Source organism: Pongo abelii, chromosome 10 (assembly GCF_028885655.2).
Source record: "Pongo abelii isolate AG06213 chromosome 10, NHGRI_mPonAbe1-v2.0_pri, whole genome shotgun sequence".
Classification (NCBI taxonomy): domain Eukaryota; kingdom Metazoa; phylum Chordata; class Mammalia; order Primates; family Hominidae; genus Pongo; species Pongo abelii.
The window spans coordinates 121,266,850-121,285,027 of NC_071995.2; the positions used below are offsets into that span (position 1 = coordinate 121,266,850).

The 18,178-nt window shown below is 44.9% G+C and overlaps 1 protein-coding gene and 1 long non-coding RNA gene across 29 annotated transcripts in view; one reads left to right on the forward strand and one right to left on the reverse strand.

Annotated features, from left to right (window-relative positions):
- Positions 1-18,178, reverse strand: part of CLIP1 (CAP-Gly domain containing linker protein 1) — a 148,562-nt gene that overhangs the window by 112,374 nt on the left and 18,010 nt on the right. The window contains exon 1 of one of the 28 annotated variants that reach the window (XM_063711957.1): positions 12,679-12,785. The exons of 18 other annotated variants lie outside the window; for them this stretch is intronic. The gene's annotated coding sequence lies outside the window, so the exon portion shown is untranslated. Of the gene's footprint in view, positions 1-3,501; positions 3,782-7,948; positions 8,071-12,328; positions 12,637-12,678; positions 12,786-18,178 lie in introns of those variants that run through there. 9 more of the 28 variants (XM_063711956.1, XM_054528363.2, XM_054528367.2 and 6 more) reach the window with 9 other exon arrangements.
- Positions 8,066-18,178, forward strand: part of LOC129049362 (uncharacterized) — an 82,217-nt gene continuing 72,104 nt past the window's right edge. The window contains exon 1 of the long non-coding RNA XR_008512417.2: positions 8,066-8,224. This is a non-coding gene — a long non-coding RNA (uncharacterized LOC129049362). The remainder of the gene's footprint in view (positions 8,225-18,178) is intronic.

Below are 18,178 nucleotides of genomic sequence, written 5' to 3' on the forward strand. Positions count from 1 at the left end.
CTCCTAGGGAACCTTTGAGACCCTTTTAGAGAATCAAAACTATTTTCATAATAATACTAAGACATCATTTGCCTTTTTCATGATGTTGACACTTGCACTGATGGTACAAAAGCAATGGTGGATAAGAACTGTACATGCTGTTTCCAGGCAATGGAACCAAACTGTACTATTCTTTCCTGTATTTTACATCACGAGTGCTTGTGGAGGCGGGGGGGAGTACTGTCACTTAAGAGTGTGATGAAGCATTTCATAAAGGAGATAAATAATTTTGTTAAATTTCAACCCTTGAATACATGCCTTTTCATTTATATATATATATATTTTTTAGAAACAAGGTCTTGCTCTGACACCCAGACTGGAGTGCAATGGCACGATCACAGCTCATTGTAGCTTCAACCTCCTGGACTCAAGCCATCCTCCCGAGCAGCTGAGACTACAGGCACACACCACCATGCTTGGCCAAATTTTTATTTTTTTGTTATCAGTGCGGTCTGCTATGTTGCCCAGGCTGGTCTGGAACTCCTGGGCTCAAGCGAACCTCCTGCTTCAGTCTCCCAGAGTGCTGGGATTAAAGGCGTGAACCACTGCACCTGGCCTATTATCATTTCTAATGAATTAATATTTTTAAATATTCTCAAGTTTTAATTTCTAATATGGTAAATATTAACAGCTGTAACATACATAAACAAAAGCTCTTGAGAGACCTCATTCGTTTTTAAGAATGTCAGAGGGCTGGGTGTGGTGGCACAGTTCAAACTCGTGTTGTTCAAGAGTCAACTATACATAAAACATGCATTTCTATAAAGCAGTCATCAGAAGCACTGGTTCTACAGCAGAGGTTCTCAAAACGTACAGAATCAGCATCACGTGAAAGTTAGAAATGCAAATCCCAAACCTACTGAAACAAACTCTGAGGGTAGGCCAGCTATCTGTATTTTTTTTTTTTTTTTTTTTTTTTGAGATAGAGCCTCACTCTCTGCTGCCCAGGCTGGAGTGCAGTGGTGCGATCTCGGCTCACTGCAAGCTCCGCCTCCCAGGTTCAGGCCATTCTTCTGCCTCAGCCTCCCGAGTAGCTGGGACTACAGGCGCCTGCAACCATGCCCGGCTAATTTTTTGTATATTTAGTAGAGACGGGGTGTCACCGTGTTAGCCAGGATGGTCTCCGTCTCCTGACCTCATGATCAGCCTGCCTCGGCCTCTGAAAGTGCTGGGATTACAGGAGTGAGCCACCGCGCCCAACCAAGCCTTCAGGCGATTTGGATGCTCAAGTTTATTACTGTTGCTGTTGTTTCAGAGACAGGGTCTTGCTCTATCACCCAGGTTAGAGTGCAGTGACACAATCGTAGCTCACCACACCCTTCAAATTCTGGGCTCAAGTGATTCACGAACCCCAACCTCCTGAGTAGCTGGGACTACAGGCATGTGCGACCAAGTCCAGATAATTGTTTTTTATTTCTTTTTTGTAGAGACTGGGTCTCACTGTGCTGCCCAGGCTGGTCTTAAACTCCTGGGCTCAAGTAATCCTACTGCCTTGGTCTCCCAAAGTGCTGGGGTCATAGGCGTGAACCACTGCACCCAGCCCAGATGCTAAAGTTTGAGAACCACTGCTAAGTTATTCATCAAGAAGTAATCTGAGGTTCAACTTCTCAATGATATGGACATAAATCACCTACACGACTGACTTCCCCAACACCTCTACAGCAGCCTTCCTGCTTCCCCTCCCCCATGTTTTCAAGGCTGGGGGTCCCCTTTGCTTCGAATGTCCTTTCCAAGTCTTGTGGTCTTCAGCTGCTGAAACTTGGCTCAAGGGCAAACTCAGGCATTCATCTGCCCCACAAAACTTACTCCAGTCCTTGCAATGAAAATCTGTTCATCCTTCCATTACCCATGGCAAGTCTGTGCCCCTGCAAAAGCCCCTTGCACACTTGGCCACGTGTGTAGCTCACAGATTTCACCACACTAGAAATCTCTCAAGGGAAGAAACTGTATTTTAGTCACCTTTATGTTTTACCCAGCACTTTATAAACAATGCTTACTAAATAAAATGAATGACAAAAATAGTCTCAAGTATTTAAATGACTCTACAAACCAGCCGGGGTATATCCAATACCAAACCGAAATTACAGCTGGTGCTTGCTACAGATGACAGAAAACTATATGACAGACATCTAAGCCCAAAGAATTTATAAAGGGCCAGGTGCAGTGGCTCACGCCTGTAATCCCAGCACTTGGGGAGGCCAAAGCGGGCGGATCACTTGAGGTTACGTGTCCGAGACCAACCTGGCCAACATGGCGAAACCCCGTCTCTAGTAAACATACAAAAATTAGCCGGGCGTGGTGGTACATGCCTGTAGTCCCAGCTACTTAGGAGGCTGAGGCATGAGAATTGCTTAAACCCAGGAGGCAGAGGTTACAGTGAGCCAAGATCACACCACTGCACTCCAGCTAGGACAGCAGAATGAGACCCTGTCTCAAAAATAAAAAATAAAAAAAGAATTTATAATGTAGTTGGAGAGTGATACAGTTTGGATATCTGTCTCCTGCTAAATCTCATGCTGAACTGTAAACACCAGTACTGGAGGGGGGGCCTGGTGGGAAGTGTTTGGGTCATGGGGGTGGATCCCTCATGGCTAGGTGCTGTCTTTGTGACAGTGAGCTCTTGCAGGGTGGGTCATTTAAAAGTGTGTGGCACTTCCTCTCACTCACTCTCTTTCTCACTCCTGGAACAGGCGCCATGTGACACGCCTGTTCCCCCTTTGCCTTCCACCATGATTAGAAGCTTCCTGAGGCCTCCCCAGAAACAGATGCTGCTATGCTTCCTCTACAGGCCGCACAACTGTGAGCCAATTCAATCTCTTTTCTAATAAATTACCCAGCCTCAGATATTTCTGGTTGTTTTTTTTTAAACGGAGTCTGGCTCTGCACCCAGGCTGGAGTGCAGTGGCACGATCTCGGCTCACTGCAACCTCCACCTCCTGGGTTCAAGTGATTCTCCTATCTCAGCCTCTCGAGTAGCTGGGACTACAGGCATGTGCCACCACGCCCAGCTAATTTTTGCATTTTTAGTAGAGGTGGAGTTTGGACATGTTGGCTAGTCTGGTCTGGAACTCCTGGCCTCAAGTGATCCGCCTACCTCGGCCTCCCAAAGCGTTGGGATTACAGGCGTGAGCCACTGTGCCTGGCATCATTTGCTTTTAAAAGTCACATAATCTTGCTTTCCAAACTATAATGTGACAAAATATACCTACACATTAACCCCCAGAATCCACTATTGACACCATTGACTGATACCACGGTTAGACCATTTTTTTTTCAAGTCAAGAACCATTTGTATAATGTTTCTCTCTCTTCTGCCGGATGAGGTATGAAAAAAAAAAAAGAATAAAATGTTTATCTCTAGAACTTAAGTCACTTCCAAAGAGTCAAAAACAGCTACTGCTTTGCTTGTACTCCCTCGAATATGAGAAGAGGGAGATCTACTTCAAAGCCCCAACTACGTACCAGGGATTAGGGATCCATGAACAGATTGCTCAGCCATACAATCACTTCTCTTCCTGCTCATTAAAAGGTTTACACTTCCGGCTGGGCGTGGTGGCTCACACTTGTAATCCCAACACTTTGGGAGGCTGAGACAGGCAGATCACTTGAGGTTGGCAGTTTGAGACCAGCCTGGCCAATGTGGCGAAATCTCGTCTCTACTAAAAATACAAAAATTAGCCAGATGTGGTGACGGGCACCTGTAATCCCAGCTACTTAGGAGGCTGAGGCAGGAGGAATGCTTGAATCCAGGAGGCAGGGTTTGCAGTGAGCTGAGACCATGTCACTGCACTCCAGCCTGGGTGACAAAGTGAGACTCCGTCTAACAAAAAGAAGAACAAGGCCAGGTGCAGTGGCTCACACCTGTAATCCCAGCACTTTGGGAGGCTGAGGCGGGCAGATCACCTGAGGTCAGGAGTTCAAGACCAGCCTGGCCAACATGGTGAGACCCCATCTCTACTAAAAATACAAAAATTAGCTGGGCGTGGTGGTGGGTGCCTGTAATCCCAGCTATTCAGGAGGCTGAGGCAGGAGAATCGCTGGAACCCAGGAGGTGGAGGCTGCAGTGAGCTGAGATCGCACCATCGCACTCCAGCCTGGGGCACAGGAGCGAGACTTCGTCTCAAAAAAAAATAATAAAATAATAAGAAGAACTTCATGTCAGCTTTAGGACATGAAAAATAAATGACATTTGGGATGTCAAATTTAGTATTCCTGAAAGTAGGACTATTCTTCCTCCCAACAACACAAAAATGTGTTCTACCCTCCATAAAGTCAAGATTTAGTATCTAGTGCGTTAGATACTGCCATAGCCTCAATGCCTGGAAAACACCAGCACTGGGGGATGTTTCAAATAGTTGGAACACCATTTGAATGCACCACCACCAGTCCATACAAGAATCACAAATGTTAGTTGTATTACTAATTCTAAGAATCCAAGCTCCTCATTTTCCTCTCAGATATCACTTCTTATCACTACACATTATTTGAACAGTAAATTACATAAAAATCTGTCTTCCAAGCCAGGCACAGTGGTTCACACCTGTAATCCTAGCATGTTAGGGGGCTGAGGTGAGAGGATTGCTTAAGTCCAGGAGTTGGAGACCAGTCTGGGCAACACAGTGAGACCCCCATCTCTACAAAAAAATACAAATTAACTGTGTGTGGTGGATCACGCCTATAGAGTGAGCTACTCAGAAGGCTGAGGCAGGAGAACGGCTTGAGCCCATGAGGCCAAGACTGCAGTGAGCTATGATTACACGACTGCACTCCAGCCTGGGCAACAGAACGAACCCCATCTCTAAAAACAAAACAAAAGAAAGAAGGAAATCTGAGGTTGGGTATACATACAGTTCAAGACCATAGCCTTCTCAAAACATAAAAATATGCTTTCTGTATTTATTCCTTTTAATAAACAATCCCCTATAACCTGCCTCATTAAGGTAAGAATATTTAAAATATCCACATAAGGAAAAAATTGACTTGTGGTAGAAGAGAGTGAGTGAGTTACCAGATCTTGAACGAAAACAAAACAGGACCCCAGCAATGAATCCCAAAGCTTGGTGGTGAAATTAGTGCTGTACAACACTTCACACAAAGCACAAAGGGCGGTCACTGTTCCAGGAGCCCCAGAAAACCACCACGGCAAGCCGGCTCGAGAATCACTCCCGCTCTAATGCCCGCTACCACTCAGACCACATCTCAGTAACTACCCTTCCGTGAAGGAGATCTCGCAAGGTGAATGTGAATTCAAAGGTTAAAGATTCACTTCTATTCTCCCTAATAAGAATACATACTAAAAGCACAAAAATTGTTTTTTGTTTCTTTTTTGAGACAGGGTTTCGTTCCTGTTGCCCAGGCTGGAGTGCAGTGGCCCACTCTCAGTTCACTACAACTTCCACCTCCCAGGCTCAAGCAATCCTCCTGCCTCAGCCTCTGGAGTAATTGGGACTACAGGCACACGCCACCATCCCCGGCTAATTTTTGTATTTTTAGTAGAGACAGGGTTTCGCCATGTTGGCCAAGCTGGTGTTGAACTCCTGTCCTCAAGTGATCCACTCACCTCAGCCTCCCAAAGTGCTGGGATTACAGGTGTGAGCCACCACACCCAGCCAGAAATGTTTTTAATAATGAAACTTGATCTAAAGCAGTTAAATATTGTCCCTGTGGCTAAAATTCACTGCAGATTGGCAATCTTCTTTTGTGTTTTTTTTTTTAGATGGAGTCTCACTCTGTCACCTAGGCTGAAGTACAGTGGCATGATCTCACCTCACTGCAACCTCCGCCTCCTGGGTTCAAGCTATTCTCCTGCCTCAACCTCCCAAGTCGTTGGGATTACAGGCATGTGCCACCACGCCCAGCTAATTTTTTGTATTTTTAGTAGAGACGAGGTTTCACCATATTAGCCAAGAGGGTCTCGATTTCCTGACCTCAAGTAATCTGCCCGCCTCGGCCTCCCAAAGTGCTGGGATTACAGGCATGTGCCACCATGCCCAGCCAGATTGGCAATTTCAAGTTCTTACAACTTTATGTGTACAGGACGGCTCATTTCTACAAAGCTATCTTAAAGACATCCCAGTTAAAGAGAGACATTGGAAAGGGCATACACCTAGTGGACCCACAAAGGGCTCTTAGTCTCTAAGAAAGTGTTTTAAGAGTCTAGATCTTGGCTGGGCACGGCGGCTCCCACCTGTAATCCCAGCACTTTGGGAAGCTGAGGTGGACAGATCACCTGAGGTCAGTAGTTCGAGACCAGCCTGGACAACAAGGTGAAACCCCCATGTCTACTAAACTACAAAAATTAGCCAAGTGTGGTGGTGCGCACCTGTAGTCCCAGCTATTCAGCAGGCTAAACCAGGAGAATCACTTGAACCTGGGAGGTGGAAGTTGCGGTTAGCTAAGATCAGACCACTGCACTCCAGCCTGGGCGACAGAGTGAGATTCTGTCTCAAAAAAAAAAAAAAAAAGATTCTAGGTCTTATGTATTTAAGAAAATAGGGACATGTGACTGTTTTGGAGGGGGAAAAAAACAGAGAACACACAGGGTAATGCTTTTAAAAGCACAGTCTACTTCAAAAAACAGGATGTGATGTCTCTCTGACACTGACATGCTTTATGGGTGCAAAGCAATAAGAAAATTATTACTTGGGAGGGGGTGCATCATCTCTCCACTTAAACTCACAGTCAAACTTAGAAAAAAGTTCCATTGTTTACGTACTGCATTACTTAAATAAAAAATGAAAAGGGGCCAGGCGCGGTGGCTCACGCCTGTAATCCCAGTACTTTGGGAGACTGAGGTGGGCGGATCACTTGAGGTGAGTTTGAGACCAGCCTGGCCAACACGGTGAAACCCCGTCTCTACTAAAAATACAAAAATTTTAGCTGGGCGTGGTGGCACCTGCCTATAATCCCAGTTACTCTGGAGGCTCAGGCACAAGAATCGTTTGAAGCCAGGAAGTGGAGGTTGCAGTGAGTCAAGATTTTGCCACTGCACTCCAGCCTGGGCAACAGAGTGAGACCCTGTCTCAAAAAAAAAAATAAAAAAGATGGAAAGGGACAATTTATCAAGTGTTTGCTCCCAGAATACAGAAACACAGGGTTTTCCAAGTTTTTATTTACTTGAAGGACAATCCTGTAGGCCAGGCACAGTGGCTCATGCCTGTAATCCCAGCATTTTGGGAGGCCAAGGTGGGCGGATCACGAGATCAGGAGATCGAGACCATCCTGGCCAACATGGTGAAATGCTGTCTCTACTAAAAATACAAAAATTAGCTGTGGTGGTGCGCGCCTGTAGTCCCAGCTCCCAGGAGGCGGAGGTTGCAGTGAGCCGAGATTGCGTCACTGCACTCCAGCGTGGCGACAGCACGAGACTCCAGCTCAAAAATAAAAAAAAAAGGACAATCCTTTAAAAAGTTAATATTAACCCTCAGAGACTAGGTTTCTGAATATTTGTACGAATCAACACCTTTTCTTCCAACTCCAACTGAAACAGGTATAAACAGCACAAGGCAAAATAATCAAAAACAGATGGTGACAACTTCTCGATTGTGATGCATCTGAATTGAGACCTCTGGGTCATAAAGAATTTCTACCACTGATAACCTAGTCTAATCGTTTCAAACTGTTACTTTTTCACAGAAGAAAAAACTTTGTGTTTATTTGCAGAAAAAATTGATAGTAAATTCCATAGCAAATAGAGCCACTGATTAATCACATACACATAGTAAAAACACTTTCTACTCAACTATGGAGTTTTCTGCTTTTAAAAGTCCTGCCAGAGGATATTCACAATGATTTTCTCATCATAAGATCTCTTTCAACAAAATAAAGAGGGCCTGGGGTCAACGTCTTTACTTTTTATCTATAAGAAATTGAAGAAAATCAACACAAATCTAGAATATGAAAATAGTACCTCATGGTGTCTGTAGAAGCGGGGCAGGCATCAGCTCATATCCTGCCAGAAGCTGGGCAAACATTTTGAACAGCCTGGCTGTGAGGTCATGACAATGACCTCACAAACAGGAATTCTGATGTTAGTCAGCCTCTGGGCTGAAACTTCACCACTTTAAAGGAATCTGGAGCTGATGAGTCAAGAAATGTCCTTTCTCCTAAGAAATTATCCTCCCGTCTGAGATTAGCAGCATCTAATCTCAGTTTTCTCCATTGCTGACCAGCATCAGCAACACAGGTAAGCAGAGACAAGCAAGTCCACCTAAATAGCTGAACACCAGTCATGTACGCATATCTACATTACCTGCAAACTTCCGGTACGCAAGTTTTTATTTTGGTTCGGTTCCAAACACTTTTTCTTAGTATTCTTTACTGGACAATTGGGCTACATTTGAGAATCCCGGCCAGGTGCAGTGGCTCACGCCTGTAATCCCAGTACTTTGGGAGGCCAAGGCAGGCGGATCATGAGGTCAAGAGATCGAGACAACCCTGGCCAACATGGTGAAACCCCGTCTCTACTAAAAATACAAAAATTAGCTGGGCATGGTGGTGCATGCGTGTAGTCCCAGCTACTCAGGAGACTGAGGCAGGAGAATCTCCTGAACCTGGGAGGTGGAGGTTGCAGTGAGCTGAGATTGTGCCACTGCACTCCTGCCTGGCGATAGAGCAGGGCTCCATCTCAAAAAAAAAAAAGAAAGAAAAAAGAATCCTGATAACTGAGTAGGAAATAAATCATAAACTTAAAATGTTACCCTTGCCATCCTAATAAACTATTAAGTTCACCAGCCCCAATATTTACCCTGTTTACTAAGGAGAAGTGGAGATTAAGATGTCTAAGTTCATTTTGAAAATGCCAAAAGAATAAAGCCTCGGGACAGCTCTGGAATAGCCCTGTGTATCTTTGTGAGGAAAAGGCAGAATGGCCAGGCTGTCATTTCCTCCCTCTTAAGAGTTTTGGAGTTTACAAGCCAGCACAGAGTAAGAATTAGTGACATTTTATTCTTTCTGAGTGCTTAAAAATTCTGAAATTGAAGGGAACTGTAACAAGGACTCAGAACAATTATCTCAATGGAATCATTGGTAATTTTTATCTCTTGTGTTTTCTTGGGTCTCTAGAAATTTTATTTGATGAACAGATATGATTAATTTCATAAGTGGAAAAAAATTATTTTGAGCCGCAGTAAAACGGCTTCAACCGAAAGAGTGAAGAAACAGACTCTACTGTGCTGCCTTCTCCACAGAAACGAGAGTGCAGTACAGCCAAGCCAGGATGGAAGTGAATACATATGGAGACGGTGAGAGGGTGGCTAGCTGTTCACCAAGACTTTTTTTTTTTTTTTTTTTTTGAGGCAGAGTCTTGCTCTGTTGCCCAGGTTGAACTGCAGTGATGCACTCATGGCTCACGGCAGCCTTGACCTCCCAGACTCCAGCCATCCTCCCACCTCAGCCTCCCAAGTAGCTGGGACTACAGGCAGACACCACCACACCCGGCAAATATTTTTTTCTTTTTTTCTGTAGAGATGGGGTTTTATCATGTTGCCTAGGCTGGTCTTGAACTCCTGGGTGCAAGCGATCCACCAACTTTGGCCTCCCAAAGTGCTGGGATTACAGGCATAAGCCACCGTGCCTGGCCTCTTTTTCTTCCTGGATTCACACCATATTTCCCAGCTCCCACTACAGTTCAGTATGATCACGTGACTGAGTTCTAGCCAGTGGAATAAGAGAAGTGTGTGAGGCGTGTGCCACTCTAGGCCTAGCCCAGAGGAACCTACTGTGTACAATCCCCCATGCTCTTTGCCCTTCCAATGGCTTGATGGAGACAAGCCCAGCAACCTCGAAAGCATGTACTAAAGACAACAGAATCAAAAGATGGAAGAGTTCAGGTGTGTGGCTCATGCCTGTAATCCCAGCACTTTGGGAGACCAAAGTGGGTGGATCATCTGAGGTCAGGAGTTTGAGACCAGCCTGGGCAACATGGCAAAAACCTCTCCCTACAAAAAAATACAAAAATTAGCCGGGCATGGTGGTGCACACCTGTAATCTCAGAGGCTGCAGTGAGCCAAGGTCACACCACTGCCCTCCAGTCTGGGCGACAGAGCCAGACTCCATCTCAAAAAAAAAAAAAAAAAAAAAAAAAAAAAAGGAAGAAAGAAGTCTAGACACCTGAATCACCTCTCCCCATTTTCCCATCAGTAAATATGTATCTTAAACTTTTCCAAAACTGAAAATCAACTTGTCGGCCAGGCATGGTGGCTCACACCTATAATCCCAGCACTTTGAGAGGCAGGCTGATCACAAGGTCAGGAGTTCGAGACCAGCCTGGCCAACACGGTGAAACCCCATCTCTACTAAAAAAAAAAATACAAAAATCAGTCGAGTGTGGAGGCGTGTGCCTGTAATCCCAGCTACTCAGTAGGCTGAGGCAGGATAATCGCTTGAACCCAGGAGGCAGAGGTTGCAGTGAGCCAAGATCGTGCCACTGCACTCCAGCCTGGGCAACAGAGTGAGACGCCGTCTCAAAAAAAAAAAACAAAAAAAAAGAAAATCAACTTATCAGTTTCAGCCACTGAAATAAGTGGGCTTATATGGTATAGTGGCAAGCTTATTTTATGTAATACAGTGGCAAACAGATAAAAACTTTGCTTAGAGCTTTGCATCATCTTGGCCAAGTAAATTCCTCAAATAAATTAATTTTAAGGGACCGGGCTTGGTGGCTCATGCCTGTAATCGCAGCACTTTGGAAGGCCAAGGCAGCCGGATCACCAGAGGTCAGGAGTTTGAGACCAGCCTGGCCAACATGGTGAAACCCTGTCTCCACTAAAAATACAAAAAAAAAAAAATTAGCTGGGCGTGGTGGCAGGTGCCTGTAATACCAGCTACTTGGGAGGCTGAGGAGGAGAATAGCTTGAACCCTGGAGGCGGAGGTTGCAGTGAGCCGAGATCACGCCACTGCACTCCAGCCTGGGCGACAGAATGAGACTCCACCTTAAAAAAAAAAAAAAATTAATTTTAAGGATGAGCCTCTAAGATTGAAATGCCTTATATCACAAAAAGCATTATAATGTGAATAATTAAAGTACTATATTTTAATAAAAGCAGAGACATTTTATTGGTAAGAACAAAGTATGTTTTTAAAACACACAAGTTTGGCCAGGCATGGTGGCTCACATCTATAATCCCACCATTATGGGAGGCCAAGGCAGGTGGATCACTTAAGTCCAGGAGTCTGAGAGCTGCCTGGGCAACATAGTGAAACCCCATCTCTAAAAAAAAAAAAAAAAAAAGTTTTTAATTAGCTGGGCATGGTGGCGCCTGCCTGGAATCCCAGCTACTTCGGAGACTGAGGCGGGAGGATCGCTTGAGCCCAGGAGATTGAGTCCAGCCTAGGCAATGTTAGCAAGACTTTATCTCTAAAATCTTTTTTTAAAAAAGTTTAAGAAAAAAAAAGACACTTATTATAGAAAATATATATTTTAATAAAATCTAATCCCCCTTCCTCCTGACCAGATATCCAAAAAAAAAAACCTTAAGCAATTTACAGAAACAAGAGGTTCCACAAAACAAGTAGTTCCCAAAAACAAGAATGGTGAAAATTACGTTCATACAAAAAGCAATAATATTCTTCATATTCTCATCTGATTTCTTAAGGTTATGTTTATTCCTATTTTTTAAATGTCATGGTTCAAATAAACAAAAAAGTATGAACAGAGAGCTGGACTGGGAAGTGAGACACCTAAATTCCATCCCAGTTGGATGACCCTGAACAACTCACATAACCCCTTCCCCAGCTCAGTATTCCCAACTTCAACCTGAGGACACTAAATAAGATCTGTTTCTAACTCCATACCTTCACAGTTCTAGTCCTGTTTTGGGTATCAAATCCAAATCCTGTAAGCAAAAGGTCAAGGATTCAGAAGTGAAAGGAAAGATTGTGGCTCTAACTTTTTGCCAAAGTAAAAAGTACAGACCTCTGCCATCAGTGAAGAAAGAACCCAGATCTGATAAGAGCTTCGAAAAGGCTCAGCACCTCCTGGCACACACACAGCGGCATCGCGTTGCCCCAAGAAAATCAAATCTCTACACATCAGACCCTTTCCAGTCCATTTTGCCCCATCCACAAAATGAAAATGCCACTTTATTTGCTAAATCTAAAAATTCTGTTGGGAGGCAAAGGGGAGTTGAAGAATCTGCAATGAATTTAACCTGCCAGGAGAGGGAGTTTAACACCAAGCTTCCAGAAACAGGCTGCGTGGTAGCTACGAGGTCCAGAAACCCAGGTTTCAATGCGGCCCTGCTGCACGACCCAAGGGAAATTCAGCACCAGGTGGGTGAAGTGACTTACCAGTGCACAGCCGCACTCGCAGACTTCGGAGCCCCCACCTAATTCTAAAATGTTGTATGTCCATGAACCTAATAACAGAAGGTCGGGGAGAGAAGTTCTGGGAGCAACGGAAATCTATCTTAAGATAAAGATGTTTCTGAGGCTGATTTTTCAAGTCAAACTTGAGAGAGAAATTCAAACGCTATGTTCTCATATCATATTCCTGGGTTTGGGAGGTTCATTCACAGCTTAATCCTGTCCCCTGAAGTCACGGTTACGTAAGTATGCTGTGTCACTTGCTGTCCCCACCCCCAACACAGGAGATGCAGTGTAACCTGAGCTGCTCGGCTTGAGCCACTGAAAACACTTACACAACACTGGGACCTTTCCAAATTGACTTGTTTCCCCTAAAGAAAGGGCAAGCTATTTGATTTTCTTCCTTCCACTTCATTCACATTCATATTTCTGTATATACAGAAGAGACTGAAAAAGACAAATAAGATTGAAGGGCATTTGCAAATTTTCTTCAATTCTTGAGTAAAACAAAAAAGTCAACTATCCAATGTCATGGAAAAGCAACCAAAAAAAAAAAAAAAAATGTATGGGCCTGCTTAGCCCCAATTTAAAAACATCACATCTCCTGGCTGAACTGAGCTTAAGGTCCTTGGACGGGCTTCATTTCCCATGTACTGGCTGTTTCTAGAGCCAGGCCCCATACGCTACTGCCACGCGCAGCACACTGCCACACAGAAGGGCTTTGGGGGCACATGGGAAATGGCTCTCCAAGAACACAGGAGACACATCAGCAGTCTCTTGTGACTACTCTTCTTGCCCTGTCTTCCTTCTCTGGACTACTCCAGCTACTGGGCAGGCTTCGATTATGGAATGATGACTCACACGCATTCCTGTCTTGTTTGCATATCATGCTATGACTAAGTTCCATGAGATTTGATTTGTCTTCGCATCCAAAGAACCTAAAAAAGTTTGATACACAGTAAGAGTTCAAAAAAGTTCTCAAGTGAGTCAATAGCAAAACAAGAATCCATAAAATTATGCAAAATGATGCGATTTTCAAACTAAAGCATCAAGTAACTGTATCTTACACTCTAAACACTTGATAAACACAGAAGCATTACAGGGTTTCCCGACTCTGGATCCTTTTTTTTTTTTTTTTTTTTTTTGAGACAGAGTTTCACTCTTGTCGCCCAGGCTGGAGTGCAGTGGCGCGATCTCGGCTCACTGCAACCTCCGCCTCCCAGGTTCAAGCTATTCTCATGCCTTAGCCTCCCAAGTAGCTGGGATTACAGGCATGTGCCACCATGCCCAGCTAATTTTGTATTTTTAGTAGAGACAAGGTTTTGCCACGTTGGTCAGGCTGGTCTCAAACTCCCGACCTCAGGTGATCCGCCCGCCTTGGCCTCCCAAAGTACTGGGATTACAGGCATGAGCCACCACACCTGGCCTGGATCCTTTTCTAAAAAGTGGGCCAATGAAGGGTGGGTATGGTGGTTCACACCTGTAATCCCAACACTTTGGGAGGCTGAGGTGGCAGGATGCTTTGAGCCCAGTAGTTCAATACCAGCCTGGGGAACTTGGTGAGACCTCATCTCTAATTATTAATTAACAAATTAATTTAAAAAGTAGGTCAATGGGCCGAGCACGGTAATCCTAGCACTTTGGGAGGCCAAGGCGGGCAGATCACTTGAGGTCAGGAATTCAAGACCAGCCTGACCAAAACGGCGAAGCCCCATCTCTACTAAAAATACAAAGTTAGCCAGGTGGCGTGGCGGCACATGCCTGTAATCCCAGCTACTCGGGAGGCTGAGGTAGGAGAACTGCTTAAACCTGGGAGGCAGAGGTTGCGGTGAGCAGAGATAGAGGCATTGTATTCCAAAAAAAGTAAGTCAATGAAGCTATGGGCAAACTGTTCAATTCCTACCTACATTGAGTGCTATTTAACAGGTATGAGTCTCGGCTGGGCATGCTGGCTCGTGACTGTAATCCCAGCACTTTGGGAAGCCAAGGTGGGAGGGTGACCTGAGGTCAGGAGTTCAAGACCAGCCTGACAGACATGGTGAAGCCTGTCTCCACTAACAATACAAAATTAGCCAGGTGTGGTAGCACATGCCTGTAATCCCAGCTACTCGGGAGGCTGAGGCAGGAGAATCGCTTGAACCTGGGAGGTGGGGGTTGCAGTGAGCTGAGATTGCGCCATTGCACTCCAGCCTGGGCAACAAGAGCAAAACTCCTTCTCAAAAAAAAAAAGGTGTGAGTCTCAAATTAGATAATTATATTTGTTGACACTATTATGCTTTCTAGACCAGCACTGTCCAGTAGAAATATAATGCAGTACAAATGTATAATTCTGAATTTTCTAGTTTCTGTATTTTTAAAAATGAAAAAGAAACAGGTGAAATTAATTTTCATGATATAGTTTATTTAGCCCAATAGATCTAAAATATTATTTCAAAATGTAATCAAGGGCTGGGCACGGTGGCTCATGCCTGCCCAAGTGGAAGGATCACTTGAGTTCAGGATTTCAAGACAAGCCTGAGCAACATAGTGAGACTCCATCTCTACAAAATTTTTAAAAATTAGCTGGGTGTAGTGGAACACACCTGCGTCCCAGCTACTCGAGAGGCAGAGGTGGGACGAATGCTTGAGCCCAAGAGTTTAGTTAGAAGCTGCAGAGCGCTCTGGTCATGCCACTGCACTCCAGCCTGGGCAACAGAGCAAGACCTCATCTCCTGCCCGGGCGCACTGGCTCACGCCTGTAATCCCAGCACTTTGGGAGACCGATGCACGTGGATCACTTGAGGTCAAGAGTTTGACAGCAGCCTGGCCAACATGGTGAAACCCCATCTCTACTAAAAATACAAAAATTAGTCGGGTGTGGTGGTGGGCACCTATAATCCCAGCTACTCGGGAGGCTGAGGCAGGAGAATCGCTTGAACCCAGGAGGCAGAGGTTGCAGTGAGCTGAGATCTTGCCACTGCACTCCAGCCTGGATGGCAGCACTACATTCCAGCCTGGGTGACAGACCGAGACTCTGTCTCAAAAAAATATATCACCTCGTCTCTAACAACAACAAATGTGATTAATGTAAAATTATTAACATTTTACATTCTTTTTTCATAATAGATCTTTGAAATCCACAGTGTATTTTATACTTACAGCACACCTCAATTTGGACTCACCACGTTTCACGTGCTCAATATGTAATTATGTGGCTCGTGGCTACTACACAGGACACCACCAGGCTAGAATACATACTGGAAGCAGAAAACAAGCAGCTCTCCTCTTGGCATCGATAGTAAAACTAACAAGCAGATAATACCCCAGGCCCCACTGGATATGCAACATCCATCTTTTGTGCTCCATTACAACATGTATGTGAGGAAAAGGGCAGAGAAATGTAAAACCCCTGAATCTCGAACTGGGAATAATTTAACTGTTCTTAGCATAGAAAAGGAAAAAATAGCACTTACAGTAAGAGGAACTTCAAAATATCTATTTGACAGGTGATACATAATGTATAAGGAAGCTCTGCTGGCAGCACAAGGCACTGCCCAGTAAAACCGAGAGCTCAGCACAGAGTTTGAAAACACACCCACATGAAACTCAAAGCAAAATACAGTACAGAGTCTGAGCTACCGATGAAAAATTTAATAAGTATGTCTCAAAGCACATGAAAGGAACCTGTGGCTGGAGATTTAAGGCCAATACAGTAGGAGACATCATTTCTTGTTTGTTTTTTTTTTGGTCTGTTTGTTTTTTGGCACAGAGTCTCACTCTGGTACCCAGGCTGGAGTGCAATGGCGCAATCTCGACTCACTGCAACCTCTGCCTCCTGGGTTCAAGCGATTCTCCTGCCTCAGCCTCCTGAGTAGCTGGGATTACAGGCACCCATCACCACGCCCAGCTAATTTTTTTTTTTATTTTTAGTAGTGACAGGGTTTCACCATGTTGGTCAGGCTGGTCTTGAACTCCAGACCTCAGGTGAACCACCCACCTTGACCTCCCAAAGTGTTGAGATTACCGCATGAGCCACCGCGCCCAGCCGCATATAGCTGTTTCATTGGTCCATATTCTAACACCTGGGAAACTTGTTAGTCTTCTGAATAAGATACAGAACACTCCTTGTGCACATTTACACAGAGTGGTCCGATGACATGATGACGCTGTGTGACTGATCAGCATGTGTGCCCTAACAACAGTTCCGTGACTCAAAATCAAACCACAGGGGATGAAGCCAGGGAGCATCCACTCCAAGGTAGAATAGCCGGTAAGCGCATGAGTGAGTGGTCTACGCAAGCTGAGGACGAGTGACAGACACCTAAGCGCATCGTTGACTCTGGCTTCCCAAAGCTTGGTCCTGAACACAGGGAAAATGTGTGTGATGCCACCAAACACAGTTTGGGGCACAGGCCACAGAAGGGCCAATGTATCAAATTAGTGCACTAACAAGCGAGATTCACTGGACAGAATATAAAGCAGGAGCCTGGAGACACTGGTTTCAGTATCAACCAGTAGGCTGATTTAAAAGGTAACAGAATAGGCTGGGCGCAGTGGCTGACACCTGTAATCCCAGTACTTTGGGAGGCCAAGGCGGGTGAATCACTTGAGGCTAGGAGTTCGAGACCCTCCGGGCTGGCCAACATGGTGAAACCCTGTCTCTACTAAAAATATAAAAATTAGCTGGAAGTGGTGGCACATTCCTGTAATCCCAGTTATTCAGGAGGCTGAGGCAGGAGAATCGCTTGAACCCGGGGAGGTGGAGGTTGGAGTGAGCCAAGATTGCGCCACGGCACTCTAGCCTGGGCAACAGAGCAAGACTCCATCTGAAAACAAAAAACAAAAAACAAAGGCCGGGCACAGTGGCTCACGTCTGTAATCCCAGCACTTTGGGAGGCCAAGGCAGGCGGATCACGATGTCAGGAGATCAAGACCATCCTGGCTAACACAGTGAAACCCCGTCTCTACTAAAAATACAAAAAAAAAAATTAGCCGGGCATGGTGGCAGGCGCCTGTAGTCCCAGCAACTTGGGAGGCTGAGGCAGGAGAATGGTGTGAACCCGGGAGGCGGAGCTTGCAGTGAGCCGAGATTGCGCCACTGCACTCCAGCCTGGGTGACAGAGCGAGACTCTATCTCAAAAAAGAAAAAAAAACACCAACATGGTGCTATTCATGTGTTCACACTTCCATTATTCCATTCAGTTCCACACATCCCCATCAAGTTCACTGCCTTGTCTATAGGACTGACTTAAACCAACTCTAGAGTCAGGTGTCAGAATAAGAGCATTCTGTCATCTTCAAAAACATGTGCCTTTCACATGAGATTACTTAAATGTTTTATTGAATATTAAAGTCATTCAGCCTGTCCTTTTTTCCATTGCTGCCATGACTATTTATAAGCACCAGTATTTCTTCACTGATCTCCATCCCCTGTGTAATCCCACGAGATGTTCTATCACTGCTGTATGGCTCCCGCTGCTGTCATCGCCTAGATTCACAAGGGACGCGTTCTCACAAGTACTACGGTCAAAAAGGTCAGAAAGATTCCAGGAGCCGTAACTCTAGGTTTTTTTTAGTCTTTTGTCACTTTACTGTGCTAGGACCACTAAGATCTATTTTCACTGATATTTCTCTACGTATGTGGGTATTTATGTATGCTTCATACGTGATATATTATATATAACTTTTTAAATAGGCCAGACTCAGCTTTAAAATTAACACTCAGTTTTAATCTAACACAAAGATTACAAAAGCAAATAGCAGCCAGGCGCGGTGGCTCACACCTGTAATCCCAGCACTTTGGGAGGCTGAGGCGGATAGATCACCTGAGGTCAAGAGTTCAAGACCAGCCTGGCC